Source organism: Diceros bicornis, chromosome 17 (genome assembly GCF_020826845.1).
Source record: "Diceros bicornis minor isolate mBicDic1 chromosome 17, mDicBic1.mat.cur, whole genome shotgun sequence".
NCBI classification, from domain to species: Eukaryota; Metazoa; Chordata; class Mammalia; order Perissodactyla; family Rhinocerotidae; genus Diceros; species Diceros bicornis.
The window spans coordinates 9,729,964-9,740,502 of record NC_080756.1 but is presented as its reverse complement, the minus strand read 5'-3'; the positions used below and the strand labels follow the sequence as shown (position 1 = coordinate 9,740,502).

The following is a 10,539-nucleotide window of genomic DNA, read 5'->3' as shown; positions in this document are numbered from 1 at the left end:
AGAGGTCGCAGACCTCCCTGGGGTGTCTAAACAGAGCTGCTGCACACCTGGCTCCCGGGTTAAGCGCCAAAGCGCTTCGGATGCGGCGTGTCGCGACCGCTCTCTCCCCCCGACTTTCGGCTTTCCGTCTTGCTCAAAACTAAAACCCGAAGTGGAGTGCCCCGAGCCACAGAGCCAGTGTCTCCAGCGTTGACAGTCGCTCGGAGCATGCTCAGTCCGCCCGGAGTCCCTGGGCGGCGGCTGTCCCCCGCGCCCCCGCCCCCGCGGGCGCCGGGCTCCCGCAAAGCCGCGGCCGCCGCCCCCGCCCCCGCCCCGCCCCGCTCGAGCCCCCCCCCGGCGCCCGGGCACCCACAAGGGCGCTCGCCAGCCGCGCCTCCCCGCCCCGCCGCCGCCTCCTCCTCCGGTTGCGGCGGGCGAGGACACGTCAGGGGACATAAATAAATAAATAATTCCATTCACCCGGTGACGGCGCGGCGCACCGGCTGCAGCCAGTTGGGAACGGAGACCCGCAGCGCCCGCCCCGTGCCGGGGACCAGGTAAAGTCGGTCTCCCCGGGGGCGCGGGAGGCGCCGGCGGAGGGCCCGGCGAGCGCGCGTCTGCCACCCGAGCCGCCCCACGCGCGTGTAACAACACGGGCCAGCCTGGGGCCGGCGCGCCAGCGAGCCCTTATATAGACAAAAACCCCCGAGCTGCCGCCGCAGCAGAGCGCGCGTCACCGGCGCGCGGACAGCGGCGGCGGGGGGCCCCCGAGGGTCCCGGCGGGGAGCGCCCCGCGCCGCCACGTGCGTTCGGCAAGGAGGTGCCCGCGCTCTGGGCTTCTGCAGCAACACTCTGCGCGCGGGGCTCCCGCCTCTCCCTGGCGCACGAGTGCGCTGCTCGCCAGCATCCCGCCCCGGGCCCGCGAGCACCCAGGGGTGGCCTCGTTGCCGCAGGAGGTGGGGACGGGGCGTGGTGGTGAGAGCGTGTGTAGGGAGCATCTTCTCTTTTAGCAGATGGTCGGGGCGCGGAGAGACGGGGAGGAAAGGAAGACATACTACGGGGGTCGTCTTCGTTTTTTTTCAGTCCCTAGGTAGCATGGCGGGGACGGAGACAGATGGAAAGATGTGTGCGGGCGAGGCCTGCGCCCGGGCAGAGGGGAGCGTGAGTGGACAGGGGCCGAGGAGGGCCTGCGCCTCCCGGGTTCATTCTGGGCTCCCGCGCTGGGGCCGCCCGGTCAGGTAGCGCGGCAGGCTGGCGAGGCGGCTCACGTGCGCTCGGCCCCCGCTCAGCGGATGCTGCTCTGTGGCTGCTCTCTCCACTCTCTTTTCTCCCTGACTTCCGCGAAAGGGCTTGCTGACTGCCTTGGCAAGGGCGGTCGTGACCAAGGCCATTTTCCTGGTAGGGCTGGCAAGGGAAATTTGTGGTCTACTCCAGGGATATTAAAATTACACACGCACACCCCAGAGGAGAGGAAATGAGGAGCGGTTTCTCGGCAAGTGACTCCGCCTCCCCTTACTGGAGAAGTAGTACTGAGTGGGCTGAGTTAAGTGAAGGAGGGCTGGTGGTAGTAGAAAAAGCTAGTATTTCGTGTCCTCCTCCCTCCCGGGGTCCAATAAGAGGCGCAGCAGAGTCATAAAATCGTGGGCAGTCATGGGGGTGATGTGAAAAAGACCGTCCGGGAGGACAGTGGGCCCCAGATGCTCTTTCCTGGCACCCTATGCTTTATGGCTCAACGCAGACTGGGAGCTCAACAGGGCTGCAGACTTGCAGCAGACACATTCGCTTGAATGTGCTGTGTCGGTGGAACCCAAGTACTAAATGTGCATTTGGGAGAGTGTGGCTGAAAAAGAAGAGCTGGGTGGTGGCTGCAGAGAGTGGATAAAGGTTGAACAGGGTGACCCTGATTTAGCCCCGGTGAAGCAATCCTAACCCCACTTTCTGCTTCTGAGCACACTGCATTTCAAACAATCTAAGTGAGTGGAGACCCAATGATCTCAGTCAAAGGGAAAGATGATTACGTTAAGCAACTCACTGTGTTATGTAACAACTCATCAAGTCAGAAACTTTTTTGCAAAAATCACATCAACAGTTTGCAATTACCTACTGCTTTTTCCCCCAGGGGGTGTTTTAATAATGGCAAGTGATCTGAAATTTTAACATCCGTTTCCAGATGTCCAAGTTAGTACATCTTCTGATAAATGCTCAGTTTATTCCTAGACATGCGTTTACTCTTTTATAATATCTGACTTATATTTTTGGTCTTGAGCTCTCCTTCCCTTCAGGAGGGCAAAGTGAGCTAACGAGGTATCTGTAACGCAGAGTCATATTCCTGGATTTCGGATCTGAAATAAAAGAAAGTCTGTCTTTGCTTTTACTTCTATATTCATTCACCAGACATTTTTTGAGACATTCAAATGGAAAAAGGTAATTAATGTTAGAGTTAGACCTAGATTTCAAGATCACTTCTGCACTTTTGTTGAGTAATTAGGTTAAAGTAAAAAGGTTGAGTAATTAACAATCTCATATTCAGTTTTTCTTATCCATGAAAAGGGATTGGTGGTATCTACCCTGAAGTGCTATCATGAGAATAAAGTATATGGAAAGCACCTAAAATATAGACTAGCTATTTTTGAACTCTTAAAATCATTCCAGCCATTGCTCTGTGGTTACCAAGATGAATGAGGTTGGAATTCTGCTCTCAAAAAATTCACATCTAGTCATCCAGGTTAATCTTCTTTTCCTACTTGCTTTCAGTCAGTTTCTCAATGGAAGAGACATATGTCACAAATAACTAGAAGGGGATGTAGCAGTTATAAGAATGTTCGCAAGATCTGTTAAAAGGCAAATTTGAGAAGAGTACCTTGTCTCAGAAACCTGTGCATTCAGCCTGGTTCTTTTGCCCATGGAGGATTTTCTTCCTGCCATGAGGGGAGGACACCCTTTCCCTGAAGATCATCTTTGCCAATAAATTGATTTCCATTTTTTGAGAGAATAAACTGTGCTGCCGTTTCTTCTACACTTTGGACAGACTATAATCCACTCACTCCAAGAAGACCAAGAGTGCAGTAACTGTAACCACATCTCTATAATGCTCACGGCGCTCCAGGCCCTGTGCTGCAACTTTCTGTGTATTAACTCCTTTTATTCCCCTAACAACCCTGTGAGGTAGGTCTGTCGATATCTGTCGATATCCACATTTGCAGAAGAGGGATTTACTCACAGAGAATTAAGTAATTTGCCCAGATTGCACAACTGGAGAGTGGCTGAGCTGGGGCAGGCAGACACTCAGGCCGACTTTCTGGCTTTAACCACTCGGTAGTACAGCTTTTGCCTGGCATGAAGCTGGATGAGGGCAGGGGCTTTGTCTTGTTCCCTGTTCCCAGTGCAGTGCCCGAGATGTGATAGTTCTGAACAACTGATTGTAGAAAAAACAAAGGAAGGAAGGAGGGAGGGAGACTGAAGTGGAGAGAGGGAGGAAGGAGGAAAATGAGGAGAGTGCGCTCCTTTCGTGCCTACAGCTCTAAATGTGGCAGGATATCCCTCATGGTGTCTGCCCTCAGGACTCTTGAAGATTCCTTTGCCTTGTCCTTCGTCTGGTCATCTAGGCAGTAAGACTCCTTTGTGTGAATTAGAGAAGCACTCTCTTTGGGCTGACTAATTAGCAAAAGGTGCCTATACCCCCATAAACGGGAAAAAGAAACCTGCTCAAGGCGGACCAAAAAAAGGCCAAGTCATCATTCAGGGTTTCTGGGTTGCAATTTCAGTCAAGCCACTGGTTGACTTAGTCTTATGCATCGTGGGGGTGATACTTAGATGGTTGTTGCGAACACCAAAGAAGATAACAAATGTAAGGTGTCTTCTACTAGGCCTGACAAGTAGAATGGTGTGCAGCAAGTACTAATTATGTTCCTTTACTGCCGTTCCTCCCCCTCATCCCCCACCACCCATCCCAAAGAAAAAATTCGCTCCTGGTTCCCTTATCTTGAAGTAATCTCCGTTCATCTGAACTGCCTTGTGACTAGATCTAGACTTCTCTTAGGCCAATAATGCTATGTTACCTTGAATTATAATTATTTGCCTCGGCATCCTATCTCTTTTCCTAGGCCACATCATCCTTGAGAGGAGAGACCATACATGATTCATCTGGGAACCCTGTGGGACTCCGGTCTCTGGGGCAGGACAGGGCAGAGAGAGGCTCAAAGCAGGGGCTCTGAAGTCGGGCTTGTCTGGGTGGTGATCTTGGCTCTGCCGCTTCTTGGCTAGGGGCAGTGGCTAAACCTCTCTAAATCTTAGTTTCTTCATGTGTAAAAACCTCACTAAATATGAGTTTTTTTGTGTGTAAAAGGAGAGTAGTAATCAATTACATATGTTGGTTGTAAAGATTAAATGAGATAATATCTGTGAAATAGCATGCTTAGCACATGTATAGAAATAACTCAGTACATGGTAGCTAGTGTTAGGTATTAAATATTTGGCCCTAAGGCTGTTAAGTTGTTATAAGGATCACTGGCTTATTCTTCTTAACAGATGTTTGGGAAAACTTTGAAATGTTAAGTTTCCCATTAGATGGCATAACTGTTGGATTGCGTAATAAACCATTAAATGGACCCTCATTGTCTGAGAGGTCATCCTCATTTGTCACAGGCTTTCTCAAAACTGTTTGGATCAAGGCGATTAGGAAATGTGTTGAGAAACAACTGCACGCTAGGTCCCAGTGAGTAACAGAACCTTTTTTTTTTTTAACTTACAGAAAAAGCTTAACCACAAGTTAAACCAATTGAACTTGACAATAGTAAACTAGTCCAGCTAGGGTTCACCAAGGATGTTTACAACATATTCATAAATATCGGTGTTAATAAGGGATGCAAGTATTTTTGAAAACAATTTTCTCGTCCTGATACCAAAACTCTCTTGCAAATATTTTCATTAATATTTATCGAAATCCCAAAAGAGTTCATAAAAATCTTACAAGGCATTTGAGTGACAGCTATAAGATGCTGTTGTAAAGATATTTTTGTTAAAAGTTTGATACAATTAGGATAATCCCACCAGAATGTCTATGCGGTTCAGTTGTCTAAACCAGTGATTAATTTTTGGTAAAACTTGGCATTAAAACAGCAATTTTCAATTGAAAATATTTAGTATGAGTGGTGAATGCAAGAGAAATATTTGTGTAGATGAATAAAGATCTGTATAATATGTTGGTTTTTTTGGAAAGCATTTTATTTCGATCATTGGCTGTTTCCTCACCTAATAACACAATGAAATGTATTCTTGTTAATCATCTATACCCCTAATCAGATTCTGATTAGAGCTAACACGTGGAAGAATTATAATTTATAAGAAGAAGCTGCCCTACTAAGTAATTTACTTAAAGACCTATTTCTTTTGGAACTAGATTAGATATGAATAAACAGTAAAAGTAAAAGGCATGCATTTGCTTGAAAAGTTTTCAAGGGAAGAACTGTATTAATGATATTTACCTTATTTTAGAATTGATTCTCCAAAATTTCAGAATCTGAAGTTCTATCAGTTCTTCTCAACTGTGTGAAAGGTGCCTTCAGTGGTAAACAGCATCATGTGACATGTTGCTCAACAGGTGACACTATTGGCATTTTTGGCAGGACACCTCTTGATTATGTGGGAATGCCTCTTTCACTGCAGGACAGTTCGTGTCTATGGTCCTGTCGTCCATATACTGACAGCTTCCCCTCAGTCGTTAGAATTACCACATGTGCTCCCTACATTTAAATATACCTCTTGGAAGAAGGGTACTAGATGTGGTTGAAAACTATTGGCCAATAGGATCAAACTGAGAATATTTAAGGAAATTATCCTTGAGGTCAGAGTATCCTCAAAGAAGAAATTCTCTTGTTTTTGCTCAAAGGATAAAAAGAATAATCTTACATGAAAATATTTTGATTTGAAGGAATGAATTCTTTCTTATAAGGCATATTAAGTATTAACATTTAATAATCAGGTTGCCATTGACCCCGTAGGCTCCAAATGTTCCTTTGCTTTCAACCGTCAACAGCCTTTGGCGATGTTGGCACCTGCTGCTGCTTAAACTCCTCTTTTGGCTTCCACGGGGTGTTTGTTCTCCTCTTACTTCTCTGACTGCTCATTTGCAGCTCTTTCTTCAGCTCTCCTTTCACCTCCTAGTCGCTGAAGTATGTGCTCCTCAGTTTCTGCTTCGAGTTTTTCTTTTGTGTATATTCAACCCATCGACATCCTCTCTTGACCCTCACTTTCACCTGGGTAGCAATAACTCCCATCGTTATCTTCAGCCTTCACCATAAGCTTCAGGTGGACCTTTCCTACGCTGGACAGCTCCCCTTTTCTGTGCTGCACTCTTTGGTCTCTTCTGAACTTCCTGTGTCTTCCTTCCTTCTCTTGTCCCCTTTGCTTATGTTGATATTAGCATTCTAGTCTAGAAGCTTTTGAGAGCCCCCTCCCCTGGCCTTGCCTCTCACAGTCAGTTGCTAAGACCTGTCAATTGTGCTTCCAAAATACTTCTTTCACCAGTTTCCTCTTTTCTGATGCTGCCACGGAGTTGGGGCACTTTTGATGGACTACCTGGAGCCATGTCATATCTTAGCAGGTCTTCTCACCTCTAGTCTCTTGCTCCACCAGTTCATTTTGTACGTGCCACCAGACACTCTTACTCAAGTACACCTCCCTTACCTACCTGTAAATAACACTTTGGTGACTCCCATTACCTAGGTCTAAGGACCAACACTTCAGTCTTTGTAATTCCAAAAAGCTTTCAGCCTCATCTCCCACTGCCACCATACTCAAGTCAAACTGCACTGTCCCCTGGGCCTCATTCATCTTCATAACACCATACCTTTGGTCATGCTCTTCTTTTGTCTTAAAATGCTCTAACTTCTTGCTCTTTCCATGTCTAGTTTTAACCTCACCTTCAAAGCTGAGCTTAAACACTGCATTCAGATTTCCCCTGAAGCCTCTGGAAAGGTAGAAGAAGCTTTTCTGAAATTTCAGTAACTTTGCATTTGTAATCTGTCTTAATTGTTTTAAACATTTCATATAGTTGCATTTGTATATGTCTTCATTTTCTCCATATACTAAAAATTTCTGGACCTCAGGAATAATAACATATCCACATTTACTTATCCTTTAGCACTTTGGTGGATTATGGAGTTGCAAGGAACTTAGAGGACATTTGTTTCCACTTTTATGTGTTGTTTCTTCAGCATCTTCAACAAACCACCATCTATTGTTTATTTTTAGTATGCACACTGAGGCAGCTTGTTCTTTTTAAGGCAGTTCCAATTGTGACTAAATTCTTCTTGCTTCCACCTGGATCCTTCCTTACTCTGCTTTCTGGGGCCACACAAAATAAATCCCTTTCTGGGTTGATTGACAGCCTGTACCTATGTGGTGACAACTTAAATGTATTATATTTTCTCCATCAATTTAACATATTCAGTTTTCCTACCTGTTCTTTATGTGACCTGGTTAAGCTCCTTTTGGGGGCCACTGTATTTTTGGAAGCATTCAAGTTCAGGAAAGTCCGGAAATGTACAGAATAGTTCAAGGATGAAAATTGTTGTTTATGAATAGAAATGTTTGAACTCTTGTTCATGACCCAGCTAGCCATCAATATCATCTCTTTTCAGATGAAGTCAGAGGGTGGGAAATAAAGATGTATAGAGAGATCCACCTCTGGAAGAACCCACTGTTATCTCAGGACTGAACATTTTCTCTCTGTGGCCCTCAGTGTAATGAATGAGTAAATGAATAAATCACTGAAAAGAAGGAAGGAAAGAAGGAAAGCTCACTTTAAATTTTGGTTACAATCAGAAATTAGTCACCTGGTAAAATTATCATCCTTTGTAGATTACTGCTGTAGGAGGTAAAACAACAAACATACCGTGTGTGTGTGTGTGTGTGTGTGTGTGTGTGTAATAAATGAGTTTAGAGATACTGGACCGAAGAAGTGGCCATTAGATAAAGCTATAGAGATAACCTTTGAGTAAAAAGAGCTTGCCTTTATTGAACACTTCAATATGTCAGGCATCATTTTACATGTTCATTTTACATGTTTCAACTAATTTAATCCTCAAAACCTTATGAGGACGCGTTATTATGACCCTCATTTTACAAATGAGGGAATTAGGGCACAGAGGTTAAGTATCTTGCCCAAGGTTATACTTCTTGTCAGTGGAGGGGGTCTGGATTTGAATCTATTAACCACAATATACCGTTTCAGTATTAGTATTTAAAGTGTTCAGTGCAGCAGTGGATTTTAAGAGGTTCTAGAGGAAGGAAGTTTGAGAAATGTTAAAAAAAAAAAAAGACTAGTCAAGTTTAAGGGGTGTTGATCAGTTAAAACACAGAGTCAGCAGAATGATAAGGCTTCCTTACTGTTAGAGGGAAGTATCTGGAACCAAACTAGAAAGCTTAGAGAAAATAATGATCTCTTACTGCTTGTGAACTCAGGAATGGTGGAGAAACAGTGGGGACTGAAGGAACAGTGAGTTCAGAATGTGATCCCTCTAGCACTGGTTGCAAGGTAGTGGGGGTGGAGAGTACATGGGGATGGTGGGACTCCACGGAAGCTGCAGGCTGCACGCGCTGGTGGGTGCCTGATGGAGTAGGGTCTGGTGAATTCCCATGGATGTGTATATGTCAAATCTGCAGTGAAGTGGGATTTTGAATAAAGCCTCTGACATATTTCAAGCCAGAGATTGCAGTCCTTTAACAACTATTTATTCCTCCACTGTGCTCCACTGTGTCATTTTAGATTTTAGAGAGGTGGTTGGGAATAAAACGGATAAGTTCCTTTTAGTCTTAAGTGGCACAAAGTAATGGAACATAGTCTCAAAACATGGTTAAGCAATTTATGTCCCTTAGTCAACTTTTTGTAGACCTCCAATGTCATCTGCTCTCTGTATTCTGTCTCATTCTATAGTTCTCTCTTTTCTCTGTTCTCCTTTTTTTATCCATCTCAATGTCACATGTTGGATCAGAGGCTTTGTAGAGAGTTAGATTGATAGACCTTGATGGAATTTTGACTTAGCCACATCTCAGCTGTTTAACCAAAATCAAGATATGTAAACCTTCAGAACCCCCAGTTTCCTCATTTTTAAAAATGGGAACAATAAAACCTATATCATGGGGTTGTTGTTGGAGAGTAAGTAAATAATACAAGTAACGAAGAAATAGTAATCATAATCATTTTGCTTTTTTCCCTACCTACATCTTTGGCATATTTTGAGGCAGAGCCTCTTTATTCTTGAGGAATTCTCTTCTGTGTACAAGTATTTATGATTTATAGTATCACTGTTCACAGCTTGAGTCAAGCAGGAGATTCATAAATCAACAACAATTCATTGACTTTATAACAATGTGGGTCTTTCAGATATGGACAAAGCTCTGATTTTTGCACTATAGGAAGACACAAGCACTGATATTGATGCTGCAAAAATATTTAAGTGCTGAATTTTTCACTTAGCCACAAACTTAGTAATGTCAATTGGGAATTTGCATCCCAAGGGAATTTTAAGATGGGAATTCCTTACTTTCCATTTAGATATAGTAGTACACATAAGCACATTTAAAAGCTACCACAAAGAAAAAGACAGTAATCATTCTATTATCACGACTTAGATATGTTTATTCATATTGGCACAAAACGTATACCACCATAATTATTGATACCATTTAAGTGCCTCTTGTGTGTCTGATCTTTTATATGCAGTATTTGTAATCCTTATTATTATTATGTAAGATAGATTATGTTCATTTAGAGATAAAAAAGAATAAAGACTCATCAAGATGAGGCTGCCCACTAGAGAACCCTAAGAGTCAATGCCTCAGTAGATGTTTCAATGCAGGTAAGATGCTAAGGGCAACTAGATCTTGTTCCCATATCTTAAATCAATTAGAATCAGTAAATAATTAAGCATTGCTATATGAAGTACTCTACATAGAAACATGAAAAGAATGTGTGTAAGACATCTTTCCTGACCCCCAAGGAGACTGTAATTTTAGAGATATTCTCTATGTATGTCTAGTTAAAGGAACAATGCAGAGTAGGATTAAGTGTCAAAAAAAATGATAGAGAGCAGTGATCATCTAGGACGGGGGTTGACAAACTATAGCCCTTGGGTCATATCCAGCCCACTGCCTGTTTTCATAAGTAAAGTTTTACTAGAATATAGCCACATTTGTTTCTTTCTGTATTTTCTGTGGTGGCTTTCCTGCTACAGGGCAGAGTTGGATAGTTGTGACTTAGCCTACAAAGCCTAAAATATCTACTATTTGGCACTTTAGAGAAAAATATTTGTTGATCCTTGCTCTAGGATTTCAGAAGAGGGAGACTTTACTATGTGATGGAGGAAACAAGAAGCTTTTATGAAAGAAGTGGAAATGTTTTGGGGCTGAGGGATGGATAGTCTTTAAGTGAAAAGAGGAGATAGTCATTGTAAGTGCCACAAAACTCAAAAGCAAAAGCAAACACGTGGATAAAAACAACAGTCTTCAGAAGTATGTATGTAATTCATATAATAATATAACCATTTGCCTATGAGAATA

The 10,539-nt window shown here is 43.7% G+C and overlaps 1 protein-coding gene across 3 annotated transcripts in view; it reads left to right on the top strand.

Moving 5' to 3' along the window:
- Positions 1–397: 397 nt before the first annotated feature.
- The window catches only part of SLC16A7 (solute carrier family 16 member 7), a 162,849-nt gene continuing 152,707 nt past the window's right edge, over positions 398–10,539 (top strand). For all 3 annotated transcript variants that reach the window (XM_058557755.1, XM_058557757.1, XM_058557756.1), the window contains exon 1: positions 398–536. The gene's annotated coding sequence lies outside the window, so the exon portion shown is untranslated. The remainder of the gene's footprint in view (positions 537–10,539) is intronic.